Below are 23,301 nucleotides of genomic sequence, written 5' to 3'. Positions count from 1 at the left end.
AGCTTATGATGGGGGGCCCTGTAGCTTATGATGGGGGGACCCTGTAGCTTATGATGGGGGACCCTGTAGCTTATGATGGGGGACCCTGTAGCTTATGATGGGGGACCCTGTAGCTTATGATGGGGGACCCTGTAGCTTATGATGGGGGGCCCTGTAGCTTATGATGGGGGGACCCTGTAGCTTATGATGGGGACCCTGTAGCTTATGATGGGGGGACCCTATAGCTTATGATGGGGGACGCTGTAGCTTATGATGGGGGGGCCTGTAGCTTATGATGGGGGGACCCTGCAGCTTATGATGGGGGGACCCTGCAGGTTATGATGGGGGGGCCTGTAGCTTATGATGGGGGACCCTGTAGCTTATGATGGGGGGGCCTGTAGCTTATGATGGGGGGACCCTGTAGCTTATGATGGGGGGGCCTGTAGCTTATGATGGGGGACCCTGTAGCTTATGATGGGGGACCCTGTAGCTTATGATGGGGGGGCCTGTAGCTTATGATGGGGGGACCCTGTAGCTTATGATGGGGGACCCTGTAGCTTATGATGGGGGGGCCTGTAGCTTATGATGGGGGACGCTGTAGCTTATGATGGGGGGGCCTGTAGCTTATGATGGGGGGCCCTGTAGCTTATGATGGGGGGGCCTGTAGCTTATGATGGGGGGCCCTGTAGCTTATGATGGGGGGGCCTGTAGCTTATGATGGGGGGGCCTGTAGCTTATGATGGGGGGACCCTGTAGCTTATGATGGGGGGGCCTGTAGCTTATGATGGGGGGCCCTGTAGCTTATGATGGGGGACCCTGTAGCTTATGATGGGGGGGCCTGTAGCTTATGATGGGGGGACCCTGTAGCTTATGATGGGGACCCTGTAGCTTATGATGGGGGGACCCTGTAGCTTATGATGGGGGACCCTGTAGCTTATGATGGGGGGGCCTGTAGCTTATGATGGGGGGACCCTGTAGCTTATGATGGGGACCCTGTAGCTTATGATGGGGGGGCCTGTAGCTTATGATGGGGGGACCCTGTAGCTTATGATGGGGACCCTGTAGCTTATGATGGGGGGACCCTGTAGCTTATGATGGGGGGGCACTGTAGCTTATGATGGGGGGGCCTGTAGCTTATGATGGGGGGACCCTGTAGCTTATGATGGGGGGACCCTGTAGCTTATGATGGGGGGACCCTGTAGCTTATGATGGGGGGGCCTGTAGCTTATGATGGGGGGACCCTGTAGCTTATGATGGGGGGTCCTGTAGCTTATGATGGGGGACCCTGTAGGTTATGATGGGGGGTCCTGTAGCTTATTATGGTGGACCCTGTAGCTTATGATGGGGGGGGGCTGTAGCTTATGATGGGGGACCCTGTAGCTTATGATGGGGGACCCTGTAGCTTATGATGGGGGACCCTGTAGCTTATGATGGGGGACTCTGTAGCTTATGATGGAGGACCCTGTAGCTTACGATGGGGACCCTGTAGCTTATGATGGGGGGGGGGGCTGTAGCTTATGATGGGGACCCTGTAGCTTATGATGGGGGGACCCTGTAGCTTATGATGGGGACCCTGTAGCTTATGATGGGGACCCTGTAGCTTATGATGGGGGGGCCCTGTAGCTTATGATGGGGACCCTGTAGCTTATGATGGGGACCCTGTAGCTTATGATGGGGACCCTGTAGCTTATGATGGGGGGACCCTGTAGCTTATGATGGGGACCCTGTAGCTTATGATGGGGACCCTGTAGCTTATGATGGGGGGGGGGCTGTAGCTTATGATGGGGGACCCTGTAGCTTATGATGGGGGGGGGGGGGGCTGTAGCTTATGATGGGGACCCTGTAGCTTATGATGGGGGGACCCTGTAGCTTATGATGGGGGGCCCTGTAACTTATGATGGGGGGGCCCTGTAGCTTATGATGGGGACCCTGTAGCTTATGATGGGGGGACCCTGTAGCTTATGATGGGGACCCTGTAGCTTATGATGGGGGACCCTGTAGCTTATGATGGGGACCCTGTAGCTTATGATGGGGGGACTATGTAGCTTATGATGGGGGGACTCTGTAGCTTATGATGGGGGACCCTGTAGCTTATGATGGGGACCCTGTAGCTTATGATGGGGGGACTATGTAGCTTATGATGGGGGGACTCTGTAGCTTATGATGGGGGGGGGGGCTGTAGCTTATGATGGGGACCCTGTAGCTTATGATGGGGGGACCCTGTAGCTTATGATGGGGGGGGGGGGCTGTAGCTTATGATGGGGACCCTGTAGCTTATGATGGGGGGACCCTGTAGCTTATGATGGGGGGCCTGTAGCTTATGATGGGGGGCCCTGTAGCTTATGATGGGGACCCTGTAGCTTATGATGGGGACCCTGTAGCTTATGATGGGGGACCCTGTAGCTTATGATGGGGGGCCTGTAGCTTATGATGGGGGTCCTGTAGCTTATGATGGGGGACCCTGTAGCTTATGATGGGGGGCCCTGTAGCTTATGATGGGGACCCTGTAGCTTATGATGGGGGGGCCTGTAGCTTATGATGGGGACCCTGTAGCTTATGATGGGGACCCTGTAGCTTATGATGGGGACCCTGTAGCTTATGATGGTGGACCCTGTAGCTTATGATGGGGGGACCCTGTAGCTTATGATGGGGGGCCCTGTAGCTTATGATGGGGGGCCCTGTAGCTTATGATGGGGGGCCCTGTAGCTTATGATGGGGGGCCCTGTAGCTTATGATGGGGGACCCTGTAGCTTATGATGGGGGGACCCTGTAGCTTATGATGGGGGGACCCTGTAGCTTATGATGGGGGGACCTGTAGCTTATGATGGGGACCCTGTAGCTTATGATGGGGGGCCCTGTAGCTTATGATGGGGGGCCCTGTAGCTTATGATGGGGGACCCTGTAGCTTATGATGGGGGGGCCTGTAGCTTATGATGGGGGGCCCTGTAGCTTATGATGGGGACCCTGTAGCTTATGATGGGGGTCCTGTAGCTTATGATGGGGGGGCCTGTAGCTTATGATGGGGGGCCTGTAGCTTATGATGGGGACCCTGTAGCTTATGATGGGGGGACCCTGTAGCTTATGATGGGGGGACCCTGTAGCTTATGATGGGGACCCTGTAGCTTATGATGGGGGTCCTGTAGCTTATGATGGGGGGGCCTGTAGCTTATGATGGGGGGCCTGTAGCTTATGATGGGGACCCTGTAGCTTATGATGGGGGGACCCTGTAGCTTATGATGGGGGGCCTGTAGCTTATGATGGGGACCCTGTAGCTTATGATGGGGAACCTGTAGCTTATGATGGGGGGCCCTGTAGCTTATGATGGGGGACCCTGTAGCTTATGATGGGGGGACCCTGTAGCTTATGATGGGGACCCTGTAGCTTATGATGGGGGGCCCTGTAGCTTATGATGGGGGACCCTGTAGCTTATGATGGGGGGACCCTGTAGCTTATGATGGGGGGACCCTGTAGCTTATGATGGGGGGACCCTGTAGCTTATGATGGGGACCCTGTAGCTTATGATGGGGGGACTCTGTAGCTTATGATGGGGGGACTCTGTAGCTTATGATGGGGGACCCTGTAGCTTATGATGGGGGGACCCTGTAGCTTATGATGGGGGACCCTGTAGCTTATGATGGGGGGCCTGTAGCTTATGATGGGGGTCCTGTAGCTTATGATGGGGGACCCTGTAGCTTATGATGGGGGACCCTGTAGCTTATGATGGGGGGCCTGTAGCTTATGATGGGGGTCCTGTAGCTTATGATGGGGGACCCTGTAACTTATGATGGGGGGCCCTGTAGCTTATGATGGGGGGGCCTGTAGCTTATGATGGGGGGACCCTGTAGCTTATGATGGGGACCCTGTAGCTTATGATGGGGGGACCCTGTAGCTTATGATGGGGACCCTGTAGCTTATGATGGGGGGCCCTGTAGCTTATGATGGGGGGCCCTGTAGCTTATGATGGGGGGGCCTGTAGCTTATGATGGGGGGGCCTGTAGCTTATGATGGGGACCCTGTAGCTTATGATGGGGGGCCCTGTAGCTTATGATGGGGACCCTGTAGCTTATGATGGGGGGACCCTGTAGCTTATGATGGGGACCCTGTAGCTTATGATGGGGACCCTGTAGCTTATGATGGGGGCCCTGTAGCTTATGATGGGGACCCTGTAGCTTATGATGGGGGGGCCTGTAGCTTATGATGGGGGGGCCCTGTAGCTTATGATGGGGACCCTGTAGCTTATGATGGGGGTCCTGTAGCTTATGATGGGGACCCTGTAGCTTATGATGGGGGGCCCTGTAGCTTATGATGGGGGGACCCTGTAGCTTATGATGGGGGGGGTCCTGTAGCTTATGATGGGGAACCTGTAGCTTATGATGGGGGGCCCTGTAGCTTATGATGGGGGACCCTGTAGCTTATGATGGGGGGACCCTGTAGCTTATGATGGGGACCCTGTAGCTTATGATGGGGACCCTGTAGCTTATGATGGGGGGACCCTGTAGCTTATGATGGGGGGGCCTGTAGCTTATGATGGGGACCCTGTAGCTTATGATGGGGGGACCCTGTAGCTTATGATGGGGACCCTGTAGCTTATGATGGGGACCCTGTAGCTTATGATGGGGGGCCCTGTAGCTTATGATGGGGGGGCCTGTAGCTTATGATGGGGACCCTGTAGCTTATGATGGGGGGCCCTGTAGCTTATGATGGGGACCCTGTAGCTTATGATGGGGGGACCCTGTAGCTTATGATGGGGACCCTGTAGCTTATGATGGGGACCCTGTAGCTTATGATGGGGGGACCCTGTAGCTTATGATGGGGACCCTGTAGCTTATGATGGGGGGGCCTGTAGCTTATGATGGGGGGGCCCTGTAGCTTATGATGGGGACCCTGTAGCTTATGATGGGGGTCCTGTAGCTTATGATGGGGACCCTGTAGCTTATGATGGGGGGCCCTGTAGCTTATGATGGGGGGACCCTGTAGCTTATGATGGGGGGGGTCCTGTAGCTTATGATGGGGAACCTGTAGCTTATGATGGGGGGCCCTGTAGCTTATGATGGGGGACCCTGTAGCTTATGATGGGGACCCTGTAGCTTATGATGGGGACCCTGTAGCTTATGATGGGGGGACCCTGTAGCTTATGATGGGGGGGCCTGTAGCTTATGATGGGGACCCTGTAGCTTATGATGGGGGGACCCTGTAGCTTATGATGGGGGGGCCTGTAGCTTATGATGGGGGGACCCTGTAGCTTATGATGGGGACCCTGCAGCTTATGATGGGGGGGGTCCTGTAGCTTATGATGGGGGGCACTGTAGCTTATGATGGGGGGACCCTGTAGCTTATGATGGGGACCCTGTAGCTTATGAGGGGGGGGCCCTGTAGCTTATGATGGGGGGGGGGTCCTGTAGCTTATGATGGGGACCCTGTAGCTTATGATGGGGGGCCCTGTAGCTTATGATGGGGACCCTGTAGCTTATGATGGGGACCCTGTAGCTTATGATGGGGGGGGGGTCCTGTAGCTTATGATGGGGACCCTGTAGCTTATGATGGGGACCCTGTAGCTTATGATGGGGGGCCCTGTAGCTTATGATGGGGACCCTGTAGCTTATGATGGGGGGGCACTGTAGCTTATGATGGGGACCCTGTAGCTTATGATGGGGACCGTGTAGCTTATGATGGGGGGGCCTGTAGCTTATGATGGGGACCCTGTATCTTATGATGGGGGGCCCTGTAGCTTATGATGGGGGACCCTGTAGCTTATGATGGGGGGACCCTGTAGCTTATGATGGGGGGACCCTGTATCTTATGATGGGGGGCCCTGTAGCTTATGATGGGGGGCCCTGTAGCTTATGATGGGGGACCCTGTAGCTTATGATGGGGGGGCCTGTAGCTTATGATGGGGACCCTGTATCTTATGATGGGGGGCCCTGTAGCTTATGATGGGGGACCCTGTAGCTTATGATGGGGACCCTGTAGCTTATGATGGGGGGGGGGGGGGTCCTGTAGCTTATGATGGGGACCCTGTAGCTTATGATGGGGGGCCCTGTAGCTTATGATGGGGACCCTGTAGCTTATGATGGGGACCCTGTAGCTTATGATGGGGACCCTGTAGCTTATGATGGGGACCCTGTAGCTTATGATGGGGGGGGGGGTCCTGTAGCTTATGATGGGGACCCTGTAGCTTATGATGGGGGGCCCTGTAGCTTATGATGGGGACCCTGTAGCTTATGATGGGGACCCTGTAGCTTATGATGGGGGGCCCTGTAGCTTATGATGGGGACCCTGTAGCTTACGATGGGGGGACCCTGTAGCTTATGATGGGGACCCTGTAGCTTATGATGGGGGGGCCTGTAGCTTATGATGGGGGGACCCTGCAGCTTATGATGGGGGGGCACTGTAGCTTATGATGGGGGGACCCTGTAGCTTATGATGGGGACCCTGTAGCTTATGATGGGGACCCTGTAGCTTATGATGGGGGGGCCTGTAGCTTATGATGGGGACCCTGTATCTTATGATGGGGGGCCCTGTAGCTTATGATGGGGGACCCTGTAGCTTATGATGGGGGGACCCTGTAGCTTATGATGGGGACCCTGTAGCTTATGATGGGGACCCTGTAGCTTATGATGGGGGGACCCTGTAGCTTATGATGGGGACCCTGTAGCTTATGATGGGGGGGCCTGTAGCTTATGATGGGGGGACCCTGTAGCTTATGATGGGGGGACCCTGTAGCTTATGATGGGGACCCTGTAGCTTATGATGGGGACCCTGTAGCTTATGATGGGGGGCCCTGTAGCTTATGATGGGGGGCCCTGTAGCTTATGATGGGGGGACCCTGTAGCTTATGATGGGGGAGGTCCTGTAACTTATGATGGGGACCCTGTAGCTTATGATGGGGGGCCCTGTAGCTTATGATGCGGGACCCTGTAGCTTATGATGGGGGGACCCTGTAGCTTATGATGGGGGGACCCTGTAGCTTATGATGGGGACCCTGTAGCTTATGATGGGGGGGCCTGTAGCTTATGATGGGGGGACCCTGTAGCTTATGATGGGGACCCTGTAGCTTATGATGGGGGGGTTTGTAGCTTATGATGGGGGGCACTGTAGCTTATGATGGGGGGACCCTGTAGCTTATGATGGGGACCCTGTAGCTTATGATGGGGGGACCCTGTAGCTTATGATGGGGGGGGTCCTGTAGCTTATGATGGGGAACATGTAGCTTATGATGGGGGACCCTGTAGCTTATGATGGGGGGACCCTGTAGCTTATGATGGGGACCCTGTAGCTTATGATGGGGGACCCTGTAGCTTATGATGGGGGGACCCTGCAGCTTATGATGGGGGGGCACTGTAGCTTATGATGGGGGGACCCTGTAGCTTATGATGGGGACCCTGTAGCTTATGATGGGGGGACCCTGTAGCTTATGATGGGGGGCCTGTAGCTTATGATGGGGGGCCCTGTAGCTTATGATGGGGGACCCTGTAACTTATGATGGGGACCCTGTAGCTTATGATGGGGGACCCTGTAGCTTATGATGGGGACCCTGTAGCTTATGATGGGGACCCTGTAGCTTATGATGGGGGGCCCTGTAGCTTATGATGGGGGACCCTGTAACTTATGATGGGGACCCTGTAGCTTATGATGGGGACCCTGTAGCTTATGATGGGGACCCTGTAGCTTATGATGGGGGGACTCTGTAGCTTATGATGGGGGACCCTGTAGCTTATGATGGGGCGACCCTGTAGCTTATGATGGGGGACCCTGTAGCTTATGATGGGGACGCTGTAGCTTATGATGGGGGGACTCTGTAGCTTATGATGGGGGGGCCTGTAGCTTATGATGGGGGTCCTGTAGCTTATGATGGGGGACCCTGTAGCTTATGATGGGAGGCCCTGTAGCTTATGATGGGGGGCCCTGTAGCTTATGATGGGGACCCTGTAGCTTATGATGGGGACCCTGTAGCTTATGATGGGGACCCAGTAGCTTATGATGGGGGGGGCTGTAGCTTATGATGGGGGACCCTGTAGCTTATGATGGGGACCCTGTAGCTAATGATGGGGGGACCCTGTAGCTTATGATGGGGGGGCACTGTAGCTTATGATGGGGGGGGGGGGGCTGTAGCTTATGATGGGGGGGGGCTGTAGCTTATGATGGGGGACCCTGTAGCTTATGATGGGGGACCCTGTAGCTTATGATGGGGACCCTGTAGCTTATGATGGGGGGCCCTGTAGCTTATGATGGGGGGACCCTGTAGCTTATGATGGGGACCCTGTAGCTTATGATGGGGGGACCCTGTAGCTTATGATGGGGGACCCTGTAGCTTATGATGGGGGGACCCTGTAGCTTATGATGGGGGACCCTGTATCTTATGATGGGGACCCTGTAGCTTATGATGGGGGACCCTGTAGCTTATGATGGGGGACCCTGTAGCTTATGATGGGGACCCTGTAGCTTATGATGGGGGGCCCTGTAGCTTATGATGGGGGGACCCTGTAGCTTATGATGGGGACCCTGTAGCTTATGATGGGGGGGCCTGTAGCTTATGATGGGGGCCCTGTAGCTTATGATGGGGGGGGCCTGTAGCTTATGATGGGGACCCTGTAGCTTATGATGGGGGGACCCTGTAGCTTATGATGGGGGGCCCTGTAGCTTATGATGGGGGGCCCTGTAGCTTATGATGGGGGACCCTGTAGCTTATGATGGGGACCCTGTAGCTAATGATGGGGGACCCTGTAGCTTATGATGGGGGACCCTGTAGCTTATGATGGGGACCCTGTAGCTTATGATGGGGGACCCTGTAGCTTATGATGGGGGGGCCTGTAGCTTATGATGGGGGGACCCTGTAGCTTATGATGGGGGGGCACTGTAGCTTATGATGGGGGGGGGGGGGCTGTAGCTTATGATGGGGACCCAGTAGCTTATGATGGGGGGGTTGTAGCTTATGATGGGGGGACCCTGTAGCTTATGATGGGGGACCCTGTAGCTTATGATGGGGACCCTGTAGCTTATGATGGGGGACCCTGTAGCTTATGATGGGGGGGCCTGTAGCTTATGATGGGGGGACCCTGTAGCTTATGATGGGGACCCTGTAGCTTATGATGGGGACCCTGTAGCTTATGATGGGGGGACCCTGTAGCTTATGATGGGGGACCCTGTAGCTTATGATGGGGGGACCCTGTAGCTTATGATGGGGACCCTGTAGCTTATGATGGGGACCCTGTAGCTTATGATGGGGGACCGTGTAGCTTATGATGGGGGCCCTGTAGCTTATGATGGGGGACCCTGTAGCTTATGATGGGGGACCGTGTAGCTTATGATGGGGGCCCTGTAGCTTATGATGGGGGGGCCCTGTAGCTTATGATGGGGGCCCTGTAGCTTATGATGGGGACCCTGTAGCTTATGATGGGGGACCCTGTAGCTTATGATGGGGGACCGTGTAGCTTATGATGGGGGCCCTGTAGCTTATGATGGGGGGACCCTGTAGCTTATGATGGGGGGACCCTGTAGCTTATGATGGGGGGACCCTGTAGCTTATGAGGGGGGGCCCTGTAGCTTATGATGGGGACCCTGTAGCTTATGATGGGGGGACCCTGTAGCTTATGAGGGGGGACCCTGTAGCTTATGATGGGGGGCACTGTAGCTTATGATGGGGGGGGGGGCTGTAGCTTATGATGGGGGGGCCTGTAGCTTATGAGGGGGGGCCCTGTAGCTTATGATGGGGGGACCCTGTAGCTTATGAGGGGGGACCCTGTAGCTTATGATGGGGGGGCCTGTAGCTTATGATGGGGGGCCTGTAGCTTATGATGGGGACCCTGTAGCTTATGATGGGGGGCCTGTAGCTTATGAGGGGGGACCCTGTAGCTTATGATGGGGGGGCCTGTAGCTTATGATGGGGACCCTGTAGCTTATGATGGGGGGCCTGTAGCTTATGATGGGGGGACCCTGTAGCTTATGATGGGGGGCCCTGTAGCTTATGATGGGGGGCCCTGTAGCTTATGATGGGGGGACCCTGTAGCTTATGATGGGGGGACCCTGTAGCTTATGATAGGGACCCTGTAGCTTATGATGGGGACCCTGTAGCTTATGATGGGGGACCCTGTAGCTTATGATGGGGACCCTGTAGCTTATGATGGGGGCCCTGTAGCTTATGATGGGGGCCCTGTAGCTTATGATGGGGGGCCCTGTAGCTTATGATGGGGGGACCCTGTAGCTTATGATGGGGACCCTGTAGCTTATGATGGGGGCCCTGTAGCTTATGATGGGGGCCCTGTAGCTTATGATGGGGGGCCCTGCAGCTTATGATGGGGGGACCCTGTAGCTTATGATGGTGGACCCTGTAGCTTATGATGGGGGGACCCTGTAGCTTATGATGGGGGACCCTGTAGCTTATGATGGGGGGCCCTGTAGCTTATGATGGGGGACCCTGTAGCTTATGATGGGGGGACCCTGTAGCTTATGATGGGGGGACCCTGTAGCTTATGATGGGGGACCCTGTAGCTTATGATGGGGGGCCCTGTAGCTTATGATGGGGGGCCCTGTAGCTTATGATGGGGACCCTGTAGCTTATGATGGGGGGACCCTGTAGCTTATGATAGGGACCCTGTAGCTTATGATGGGGACCGTGTAGCTTATGATGGGGGCCCTGTAGCTTATGATGGGGGCCCTGTAGCTTATGATGGGGGGCCCTGTAGCTTATGATGGGGGGACCCTGTAGCTTATGATGGGGGACCCTGTAGCTTATGATGGGGGGACCCTGTAGCTTATGATGGGGACCCTGTAGCTTATGATGGGGGGACCCTGTAGCTTATGAGGGGGGGCCCTGTAGCTTATGATGGGGACCCTGTAGCTTATGATGGGGGGACCCTGTAGCTTATGAGGGGGGACCCTGTAGCTTATGATGGGGGGCACTGTAGCTTATGATGGGGGGGGGCTGTAGCTTATGATGGGGGGGCCTGTAGCTTATGAGGGGGGGCCCTGTAGCTTATGATGGGGGGACCCTGTAGCTTATGAGGGGGGACCCTGTAGCTTATGAGGGGGGACCCTGTAGCTTATGATGGGGGGCCTGTAGCTTATGATGGGGACCCTGTAGCTTATGATGGGGACCCTGTAGCTTATGATGGGGGGACCCTGTAGCTTATGATGGGGGGCCCTGTAGCTTATGATGGGGGGCCCTGTAGCTTATGATGGGGGGACCCTGTAGCTTATGATGGGGGGACCCTGTAGCTTATGATGGGGGGCCTGTAGCTTATGATGGGGACCCTGTAGCTTATGATGGGGACCCTGTAGCTTATGATGGGGGGACCCTGTAGCTTATGATGGGGACCCTGTAGCTTATGATGGGGGTCCTGTAGCTTATGATGGGGGGACCCTGTAGCTTATGATGGGGGGGCCTGTAGCTTATGATGGGGGGGCCTGTAGCTTATGATGGGGACCCTGTAGCTTATGATGGGGGGCCTGTAGCTTATGATGGGGGGGCCTGTAGCTTATGATGGGGACCCTGTAGCTTATGATGGGGGGGCCTGTAGCTTATGATGGGGGACCCTGTAGCTTATGATGGGGACCCTGTAGCTTATGATGGGGGGACCCTGTAGCTTATGATGGGGGGGCCTGTAGCTTATGATGGGGGACCCTGTAGCTTATGATGGGGGGGCCTGTAGCTTATGATGGGGGGGCCTGTAGCTTATGATGGGGGGGCCTGTAGCTTATGATGGGGGGACCCTGTAGCTTATGATGGGGGGCCTGTAGCTTATGATGGGGACCCTGTAGCTTATGATGGGGGGCCTGTAGCTTATGATGGGGGGGGGGCTGTAGCTTATGATGGGGGGCCCTGTAGCTTATGATGGGGGACCCTGTAGCTTATGATGGGGGACCCTGTAGCTTATGATGGGGACCCTATAGCTTATGATGGGGGACCCTGTAGCTTATGATGGGGGACCCTGTAGCTTATGATGGGGACCCTATAGCTTATGATGGGGGGACCCTGTAGCTTATGATGGGGGACCCTGTAGCTTATGATGGGGGGACCCTGTAGCTTATGATGGGGGGACGCTGGATGTGAAATGCTCATTCATGAAGCACAAATACAGAGAAATAACAAAACTGACCTCTCTGCCCCCTATACAGCAGCTCGCGGGGTCACAGGGGAGGAGATGACTGTCAGATTGGGAGCACATCATCTACAGCCAGTGAGGAGGAACATGGAGGAGATATATATATATATATATATATATATATATATATATATATATATATATATATACAGCACACAGCACGGGGGAGGGGCACTGACCGGAGGATACACAGGAACGGAACAAACCTGAGCGCCTTCCTGTAGTGACACAAAGAGCCGGCACCCTGCTGTGAACGGACGGCTCTGCACTGCCTGCACACCACCACCCACAATGCCCTGCAGTCACAGTGCACTTCTCTCTCCCAGCCTCTACCCACAATGCCCTGCTCTCAGCTTCCCCTCAGCTGCTGTAACTGTATCTGAGAGGAGCAGAAGTCTACAGCCCCCAATATACAGAGCACAGATATAGGCTGGTGCAGGGTGGGAGGTAAGGAAGTCCATGGCCTATCATGGCTGTCCTTCTCACAGTCTATGGCAGCGCTCACCTACTGCTCTGCTCTCTCCTCCACACTCACCTACTGCTCTGCTCTCTCCTCCACACTCACCTACTGCTCTGCTCTCTCCACACTCACCTACTGCTCTGCTCTCTCCCCCGCACTCACCTACTGCTCTGCTCTCTCCACACTCACCTACTGCTCTGCTCTCTCCACACTCACCTACTGCTCTGCTCTCTCCTCCACACTCACATACTGCTCTGCTCTCTCCCCCACACTCACATACTGCTCTGCTCTCTCCTCCACACTCACCTACTGCTCTGCTCTCTCCCCCGCACTCACCTACTGCTCTGCTCTCTCCACACTCACCTACTGCTCTGCTCTCTCCCCCGCACTCACCTACTGCTCTGCTCTCTCCACACTCACCTACTGCTCTGCTCTCTCCCCCACACTCACCTACTGCTCTGCTCTCTCCACACTCACCTACTGCTCTGCTCTCTCCCCCACACTCACCTACTGCTCTGCTCTCTCCCCCACACTCACCTACTGCTCTGCTCTCTCCACACTCACCTACTGCTCTGCTCTCTCCCCCACACTCACCTACTGCTCTGCTCTCTCCTCCACACTCACCTACTGCTCTGCTCTCTCCACACTCACATACTGCTCTGCTCTCTCCTCCACACTCACATACTGCTCTGCTCTCTCCCCCACACTCACATACTGCTCTGCTCTCTCCTCCACACTCACCTACTGCTCTGCTCTCTCCTCCACACTCACATACTGCTCTGCTCTCTCCTCCACACTCACCTACTGCTCTGCTCTCTCCACACTCACCTACTGCTCTGCTCTCTCCTCCACACTCACCTACTGCTCTGCTCTCTCCACACTCACCTACTGCTCTGCTCTCTCCTCCACACTCACCTACTGCTCTGCTCTCTCCTCCACACTCACATACTGCTCTGCTCTCTCCTCCACACTCACATACTGCTCTGCTCTCTCCCCCGCACTCACCTACTGCTCTGCTCTCTCCACACTCACCTACTGCTCTGCTCTCTCCCCCACACTCACCTACTGCTCTGCTCTCTCCACACTCACCTACTGCTCTGCTCTCTCCTCCACACTCACATACTGCTCTGCTCTCTCCTCCACACTCACCTACTGCTCTGCTCTCTCCACACTCACCTACTGCTCTGCTCTCTCCTCCACACTCACATACTGCTCTGCTCTCTCCACACTCACCTACTGCTCTGCTCTCTCCTCCACACTCACCTACTGCTCTGCTCTCTCCTCCACACTCACCTACTGCTCTGCTCTCTCCTCCACACTCACATACTGCTCTGCTCTCTCCTCCACACTCACCTACTGCTCTGCTCTCTCCTCCACACTCACATACTGCTCTGCTCTCTCCCCCACACTCACCTACTGCTCTGCTCTCTCCTCCACACTCACATACTGCTCTGCTCTCTCCCCCACACTCACCTACTGCTCTGCTCTCTCCTCCACACTCACATACTGCTCTGCTCTCTCCTCCACACTCACCTACTGCTCTGCTCTCTCCTCCACACTCACATACTGCTCTGCTCTCTCCCCCACACTCACCTACTGCTCTGCTCTCTCCACACTCACCTACTGCTCTGCTCTCTCCCCCACACTCACCTACTGCTCTGCTCTCTCCTCACTCACCTACTGCTCTGCTCTCTCCTCCACACTCACATACTGCTCTGCTCTCTCCTCCACACTCACCTACTGTACTGCTCTCTCCTCCACACTCACCTACTGCTCTGCTCTCTCCTCCACACTCACCTACTGCTCTGCTCTCTCCCCCACACTCACCTACTGCTCTGCTCTCTCCTCCACACTCACATACTGCTCTGCTCTCTCCTCCACACTCACCTACTGCACTGCTCTCTCCTCCACACTCACATACTGCTCTGCTCTCTCCACACTCACCTACTGCTCTGCTCTCTCCTCCACACTCACCTACTGCTCTGCTCTCTCCCCCGCACTCACCTACTGCTCTGCTCTCTCCACACTCACCTACTGCTCTGCTCTCTCCTCCACACTCACCTACTGCTCTGCTCTCTCCTCACTCACCTACTGCTCTGCTCTCTCCTCCACACTCACCTACTGCTCTGCTCTCTCCCCCACACTCACCTACTGCTCTGCTCTCTCCTCCACACTCACATACTGCTCTGCTCTCTCCACACTCACATACTGCTCTGCTCTCTCCTCCACACTCACATACTGCTCTGCTCTCTCCTCCACACTCACATACTGCTCTGCTCTCTCCCCCGCACTCACATACTGCTCTGCTCTCTCCACACTCACATACTGCTCTGCTCTCTCCTCCGCACTCACCTACTGCTCTGCTCTCTCCCCCACACTCACATACTGCTCTGCTCTCTCCCCCACACTCACATACTGCTCTGCTCTCTCCTCCACACTCACATACTGCTCTGCTCTCTCCTCCACACTCACCTACTGCTCTGCTCTCTCCCCCACACTCACCTACTGCTCTGCTCTCTCCTCCACACTCACATACTGCTCTGCTCTCTCCTCCACACTCACCTACTGCTCTGCTCTCTCCTCCACACTCACATACTGCTCTGCTCTCTCCCCCGCACTCACCTACTGCTCTGCTCTCTCCTCCACACTCACATACTGCTCTGCTCTCTCCCCCACACTCACCTACTGCTCTGCTCTCTCCACACTCACCTACTGCTCTGCTCTCTCCCCCACACTCACCTACTGCTCTGCTCTCTCCTCACTCACCTACTGCTCTGCTCTCTCCTCCACACTCACATACTGCTCTGCTCTCTCCTCCACACTCACCTACTGTACTGCTCTCTCCTCCACACTCACCTACTGCTCTGCTCTCTCCTCCACACTCACCTACTGCTCTGCTCTCTCCCCCACACTCACCTACTGCTCTGCTCTCTCCTCCACACTCACATACTGCTCTGCTCTCTCCTCCACACTCACCTACTGCACTGCTCTCTCCTCCACACTCACATACTGCTCTGCTCTCTCCACACTCACCTACTGCTCTGCTCTCTCCTCCACACTCACCTACTGCTCTGCTCTCTCCCCCGCACTCACCTACTGCTCTGCTCTCTCCACACTCACCTACTGCTCTGCTCTCTCCTCCACACTCACCTACTGCTCTGCTCTCTCCTCACTCACCTACTGCTCTGCTCTCTCCTCCACACTCACCTACTGCTCTGCTCTCTCCCCCACACTCACCTACTGCTCTGCTCTCTCCTCCACACTCACATACTGCTCTGCTCTCTCCACACTCACATACTGCTCTGCTCTCTCCTCCACACTCACATACTGCTCTGCTCTCTCCTCCACACTCACATACTGCTCTGCTCTCTCCCCCGCACTCACATACTGCTCTGCTCTCTCCACACTCACATACTGCTCTGCTCTCTCCTCCGCACTCACCTACTGCTCTGCTCTCTCCCCCACACTCACATACTGCTCTGCTCTCTCCCCCACACTCACATACTGCTCTGCTCTCTCCTCCACACTCACATACTGCTCTGCTCTCTCCTCCACACTCACCTACTGCTCTGCTCTCTCCCCCACACTCACCTACTGCTCTGCTCTCTCCTCCACACTCACATACTGCTCTGCTCTCTCCTCCACACTCACCTACTGCACTGCTCTCTCCTCCACACTCACCTACTGCTCTGCTCTCTCCTCCACACTCACCTACTGCTCTGCTCTCTCCCCCACACTCACCTACTGCTCTGCTCTCTCCTCCACACTCACATACTGCTCTGCTCTCTCCTCCACACTCACCTACTGCACTGCTCTCTCCTCCACACTCACATACTGCTCTGCTCTCTCCTCCACACTCACCTACTGCTCTGCTCTCTCCCCCACACTCACCTACTGCACTGCTCTCTCCTCCACACTCACATACTGCTCTGCTCTCTCCTCCACACTCACCTACTGCACTGCTCTCTCCTCCACACTCACCTACTGCTCTGCTCTCTCCTCACTCACCTACTGCTCTGCTCTCTCCTCCACACTCACCTACTGCTCTGCTCTCTCCCCCACACTCACCTACTGCTCTGCTCTCTCCTCCACACTCACATACTGCTCTGCTCTCTCCACACTCACATACTGCTCTGCTCTCTCCTCCACACTCACATACTGCTCTGCTCTCTCCTCCACACTCACATACTGCTCTGCTCTCTCCCCCGCACTCACATACTGCTCTGCTCTCTCCACACTCACATACTGCTCTGCTCTCTCCTCCGCACTCACCTACTGCTCTGCTCTCTCCCCCACACTCACATACTGCTCTGCTCTCTCCCCCACACTCACATACTGCTCTGCTCTCTCCTCCACACTCACATACTGCTCTGCTCTCTCCCCCGCACTCACATACTGCTCTGCTCTCTCCCCCACACTCACATACTGCTCTGCTCTCTCCTCACTCACCTACTGCTCTGCTCTCTCCTCCACACTCACCTACTGCTCTGCTCTCTCCTCACTCACCTACTGCTCTGCTCTCTCCTCCACACTCACCTACTGCTCTGCTCTCTCCTCACTCACCTACTGCTCTGCTCTCTCCTCCACACTCACCTACTGCTCTGCTCTCTCCACACTCACCTACTGCTCTGCTCTCTCCTCCACACTCACCTACTGCACTGCTCTCTCCTCCACACTCACCTACTGCTCTGCTCTCTCCTCCACACTCACCTACTGCTCTGCTCTCTCCTCCACACTCACCTACTGCTCTGCTCTCTCCTCCACACTCACCTACTGCTCTGCTCTCTCCTCCACACTCACATACTGCTCTGCTCTCTCCACACTCACCTACTGCTCTGCTCTCTCCCCCACGCTCACATACTGCTCTGCTCTCTCCACACTCACATACTGCTCTGCTCTCTCCTCCGCACTCACCTACTGCTCTGCTCTCTCCACACTCACATACTGCTCTGCTCTCTCCTCCACACTCACCTACTGCTCTGCTCTCTCCACACTCACATACTGCTCTGCTCTCTCCTCCACACTCACCTACTGCTCTGCTCTCTCCACACTCACCTACTGCTCTGCTCTCTCCTCCACACTCACCTACTGCTCTGCTCTCTCCTCACTCACCTATTGCTCTGCTCTCTCCTCCACACTCACCTACTGCTCTGCTCTCTCCTCACTCACCTACTGCTCTGCTCTCTCCTCCACACTCACCTACTGCTCTGCTCTCTCCACACTCACATACTGCTCTGCTCTCTCCTCCACACTCACCTACTGCTCTGCTCTCTCCACACTCACCTACTGCTCTGCTCTCTCCTCCACACTCACCTACTGCTCTGCTCTCTCCTCACTCACCTACTGCTCTGCTCTCTCCTCCACACTCACCTACTGCTCTGCTCTCTCCTCACTCACCTACTGCTCTGCTCTCTCCTCCACACTCACCTACTGCTCTGCTCTCTCCTCCACACTCACATACTGCTCTGCTCTCTCCTCCGCACTCACCTACTGCTCTGCTCTCTCCTCCACACTCACATACTGCTCTGCTCTCTCCTCCACACTCACCTACTGCACTGCTCTCTCCTCCACACTCACCTACTGCTCTGCTCTCTCCTCCACACTCACCTACTGCTCTGCTCTCTCCTCCACACTCACCTACTGCTCTGCTCTCTCCTCCACACTCACCTACTGCTCTGCTCTCTCCTCCACACTCACCTACTGCTCTGCTCTCTCCTCCACACTCACATACTGCTCTGCTCTCTCCACACTCACCTACTGCTCTGCTCTCTCCCCCACGCTCACATACTGCTCTGCTCTCTCCACACTCACATACTGCTCTGCTCTCTCCTCCGCACTCACCTACTGCTCTGCTCTCTCCACACTCACATACTGCTCTGCTCTCTCCTCCACACTCACCTACTGCTCTGCTCTCTCCACACTCACATACTGCTCTGCTCTCTCCTCCACTCACCTACTGCTCTGCTCTCTCCACACTCACCTACTGCTCTGCTCTCTCCCCCACACTCACATACTGCTCTGCTCTCTCCTCCACACTCACCTACTGCTCTGCTCTCTCCTCCACACTCACATACTGCTCTGCTCTCTCCTCCACACTCACCTACTGCTCTGCTCTCTCCTCCACACTCACATACTGCACTGTTCTCTCCACACTCACCTACTGCTCTGCTCTCTCCCCCACGCTCACATACTGCTCTGCTCTCTCCACACTCACATACTGCTCTGCTCTCTCCTCCGCACTCACCTACTGCTCTGCTCTCTCCACACTCACATACTGCTCTGCTCTCTCCTCCACACTCACCTACTGCTCTGCTCTCTCCACACTCACATACTGCTCTGCTCTCTCCTCCACACTCACCTACTGCTCTGCTCTCTCCACACTCACCTACTGCTCTGCTCTCTCCCCCACACTCACATACTGCTCTGCTCTCTCCACACTCACATACTGCTCTGCTCTCTCCCCCACGCTCACATACTGCTCTGCTCTCTCCACACTCACATACTGCTCTGCTCTCTCCTCCACACTCACCTACTGCTCTGCTCTCTCCACACTCACCTACTGCTCTGCTCTCTCCCCCACACTCACCTACTGCTCTGCTCTCTCCTCCACACTCACCTACTGCTCTGCTCTCTCCTCCACACTCACCTACTGCTCTGCTCTCTCCTCCACACTCACCTACTGCTCTGCTCTCTCCTCCACACTCACCTACTGCTCTGCTCTCTCCCCCACACTCACCTACTGCTCTGCTCTCTCCTCCACACTCACCTACTGCTCTGCTCTCTCCTCCACACTCACATACTGCTCTGCTCTCTCCTCCACACTCACATACTGCGCTGCTCTCTGCTGCTCTCACATACTGCGCTGCTCTCTCCTCCACACTCACATACTGCTCTGCTCTCTCCCCAGCGCTCACATACTGCGCTGCTCTCTCCTCCACACTCACATACTGCTCTGCTGTCTCCCCCGCTCTCACATACTGCCCTGCTCTCTCCTCCACACTCACATACTGCTCTGCTCTCTCCCCCGCACTCACATACTGCACTGCTCTCTCCCCCACTATCACATACTGCACTGCTCTCTCCCCCACTATCACATACTGCGCTGCTCTCTCCCCCACTATCACATACTGCGCTGCTCTCTCTCCTCCGCGCTCACATACTGCGCTGCTCTATCCTCCGCTCTGACATACTGCACTGCTCTCTCCCCCACGCTCACATACCGACGGCCATAAAGGGGCGGCACCAGGACAGACGGCCATAAAGGGGCGGCACCAGGACAGACGGCCATAAAGGGGCGGCACCAGGACAGACAGTCATAAAGGGGCGGCACCAGGACCGAAGGCCATAAAGGGGTGGCACCAGGACAGACGGCCATAAAGGGACGGCACCAGGACAGACTGCCATAAAGGGGCGGCACCAGGATCGAAGGCCATAAAGGGGCAGCTTCAGGACAGACAGCCAGAAAGGGGCAGTGTTGTGAATTCTGCTCTTGGGCTCCCTCCGGTGGTTGTTGATGGTAATGCAGTTATTCTTGAGCAGCAGTCTTGGACAGGTGTTTCTGCTAATTGCAATTCGGACTGGGGTATTTAGCTGTGCAGGACTCATTAGTCCTTGCCAGTAGTCAATGTTCCTTTGGAAGTGTTGGTCCTCTGCCTGGCCCCTCCGGCTTGCTGCCAATTCAGCTAAGATAAGTGTTTTCTACATTTTTTTAGACACACTGCTGTGTGTTTATTTTCTGTGCTTATCTTGTTTCTATTTTGTTCCTGCTAGACTGTGCCTGTTGTTTTTCTCAGTCTAGTTGGACTCGCTGGAGTCGCAGATATACTCTCCACATCTTTAGTTAGGTGGTGGAGTTTTTGTATTTTTCTGCTGTGGATATTTTGTAGTGTTTTATGCTGACCGCATAGTATCCTGTACTATCCTTTCCTATCTAGGTAGAAGTGGCCTCCTTTGCTTATCCCTGTTTTCTGTCTGCGTGTGTCTTTTCCTCTCCCACTCACAGTCGTAATTTGTGGGGGCTACCTATCCTTTGGGGGTCTACTCTGAGGCAAGAGAGTTTTCCTATTTCCATCTTTAGGGATATTTAGTCTTTAGGCTGTGTCGAGGTGTCTAGGTCTGGTTAGGCACACCCCACGGCTACTTCTAGTTGCGGTGATAGGATCAGGGGTTGCGGTCAGTAAAGTTACCACTGCTCCAGCGAAGGTCATTTCATGCTGCTCCAAGGCCACTGTCACGCTCATGCCCTGACTGGTGGGCGTGAGCTCGGGGGTTTTGTGGCCCCACTGTGCCACAAACCAGACTACCCTGGAAGGGGCGTGACTATGACAGCTGCCTGGGTTTTCACTGGAGCCTCTGATGGTGAGGACAGGCTTGTGCAGCTGCCAGGTGCTACTCCAGGGTGGTGTCTGGCTGTGGCTGCTGATCCCACTTGGGAGACAGGAACACCAGGATTGGTGCGGGCAATAGGCAGGACTGACAGAAGAACACGGCTGGAACTCAGACGAGTAGGCTGGCACGGCTGAGACAGGGCTGGTAGAGACACGGCAGAGAACTCAGGGCTGGCAGAGACACGGCAGGAAACAGGACTGGCTAGGACAGCAGGAACACAGGACTGGAAGGCAGGGCAGGAACGGCAGGACTGGCAGAAACACAGGATACACAAGACTGGTTGATGTGGTGTATGAATCAGGCTGCACTCAGATGACACCCGAGTGCAGTCCTATTGTGAGTGTGATGAAGGAACAGGTAGGGACCTGTACACACAGAAGATGCAGGTACGGAAACAAGCCAGAAGGAAAGGAGAATGAAGGAACAGGTAGGGACCTGTTCACACAGGAGGTGCAGGAAAGGAAACAAGCAGAAAGGAATGAGGTATGAAGAAACAGGTAGGGACCTGTTCACACAGGAGGACCAAATAACAAGTAGAAGGGGGAACTAAGAGAAGAGAAGGCGAAGGCAGAGCCAAGGGCGGAGCCGCAAGAGGCGGAGCCAAGGGCGGAGACGCTGGAGGCGGAGCCAAGAGCGGAGACGCTGGAGGAGGAGCCAAGAGCGGAGATGCTGGAGGCGGAGCCAAGAGCGGAGATGCTGGTGGCGGAGCCAAGAGCGGAGACGCTAGAGGCGGAGCCAAGAGCGGAGACGCTGGAGGCGGAGCCAAGAGCGGAGACGCTGGAAGCGGAGCCAAGAGCGGAGACGCTGGAGGCGGAGCCAAGAGCAGAGACGGAGCCAAGTGCAGAAACACAGGAGGCGTAGCCAGATAGTACCGCAAAGAGCGGAGCCAGATAGAACCGCAAAGAGCGGAGCCACAGAGCAAAGCCAGAGAGTGCGAAGCAAAGTCTGAGTGCAGAGCCGCAAGAGTGCGGAGTGTAAGCAGACTGAGAACACAAGGAAAGAAAGCAGGGAAGAAAGCCACAGACAAGGAGACCGAGAAAAGACAAAGTACAGACAAGGCAATAGAACAAGACACAGGGACAAAGACACAGGGACCAGGATATTCTGCCTCCTGGAGGGCGGACTACAAGAACAAGGCAATAGCACAGAGAAAAGCCTCCAGAGAGGGAGTAACTCAGAGCAAGGCCTGGCAAACTCAGCAGCTAAACACTAACTGAGCAAACACATTGCACAGGCCCAGACCACAGGGTGGAGCTGCACTATATACAGGAGGCCTCTTGGTAATTGGTCAGGAACTGATTGGACAGGTGCACCTGATTCCTATAAGAACCAGAGAGTTCAGGCGCCGGCCCCCTATACACACAGCCATGAGGCATGCAGAGAGCAGAGACACAGAACATGGAGCTGGCATGAAACAGAAACCACATCATGGCCTGGAGCAGTGGGTAAGATTGTGTGAGAGATGTGAGGCCATGCTGAGTTGTTACAGCCACCTGATCATAACAGGGCAGCATCAGGACACATGGCCATAAAGTGGCGGCACCAGGACAGATGGCCATAAAGGGGCGGCACCAGGACAGATGGCCATAAAGGGGCGGCACCAGGACAGATGGCCATAAAGGGGCGGCACCAGGAAAGATGGCCATAAAGGGGCGGCTCCAGGACAGGCAACCATAAAGGGGCGGCACCAGGTTAGATGGCCATGAAGGGGCAGCTTCAGGACAGACAGCCAGAAAGGGGCAGCACCAGGACACATGGCCATAAAGGGGCGGCATCGGGACAGACGTCCATAAAGGGGCACAGCAAGGACAGACGGCCATAAAGGGGAGGCACCAGGATAGACGGTCATAAAGGGGCACATCCAGGACAGACGGCCATAAAGGGGCACAGCCAGGACTGACGGCCATAAAGGGGCACAGCCTGGAAAGACAGCCATAAAGGGGCAAAGCCAGGTCAGACGGCCATAAAGGGGCAAAGCCAGGTCAGACGGCCATAAAGGGGCAAAGCCAGGTCAGGCTGTCCTGGTGCCGCCCCTTGATGGCTGTCTGTCCTGGTGCCGCCCTTTTATGGCTGTCTGTCCTGGTGCCGCCCTTTTATGGCCGTCTGTCCTGGTGCCACCCCTTTATGGCCGTCTGTCCTGGTGCCTCCCCTTTATAACTGTCTGTCCTGGTGCCGCCCCTTTATAACTGTCTGTCCTGGTGCCGCCCCTTTATGGCCTTCGATCCTGGTGCCGCCCCTTTATGGCCTTCGATCCTGGTGCCGCCCCTTTATGGCCGTCTGTCCTGGTGCTGCCCCTTTATGGCCTTTGGTCCTGGTGCCGCCCCTTTATGGCCGTCTGTCCTGGTGCTGCCCCTTTATGGCCTTTGGTCCTGG

The 23,301-nt window shown here is 55.7% G+C and overlaps 2 protein-coding genes across 3 annotated transcripts in view; both read right to left on the bottom strand.

Annotated features, from left to right (window-relative positions):
- The window catches only part of LOC138657324 (probable N-acetyltransferase camello), an 80,531-nt gene extending 68,191 nt beyond the window's left edge, over positions 1-12,340 (bottom strand). Inside the window, exon 1 of the mRNA XM_069745052.1 lies at positions 12,260-12,340. The gene's annotated coding sequence lies outside the window, so the exon portion shown is untranslated. The remainder of the gene's footprint in view (positions 1-12,259) is intronic.
- LOC138657327 (probable N-acetyltransferase camello) overlaps positions 1-12,402 on the bottom strand; it is a 53,856-nt gene extending 41,454 nt beyond the window's left edge. Inside the window, exon 1 of one of the 2 annotated variants that reach the window (XM_069745058.1) lies at positions 12,287-12,402. The gene's annotated coding sequence lies outside the window, so the exon portion shown is untranslated. Of the gene's footprint in view, positions 1-12,074; positions 12,154-12,286 lie in introns of those variants that run through there. The other variant, XM_069745059.1, reaches the window with a different exon arrangement.
- Between the last annotated feature and the right edge of the window lie 10,899 nt (positions 12,403-23,301).

This window comes from Ranitomeya imitator, chromosome 1 (assembly GCF_032444005.1).
Source record: "Ranitomeya imitator isolate aRanImi1 chromosome 1, aRanImi1.pri, whole genome shotgun sequence".
Classification (NCBI taxonomy): domain Eukaryota; kingdom Metazoa; phylum Chordata; class Amphibia; order Anura; family Dendrobatidae; genus Ranitomeya; species Ranitomeya imitator.
Note: the sequence above shows the minus strand (reverse complement) of the source record. Positions and strands in the feature narration are given on the sequence as shown.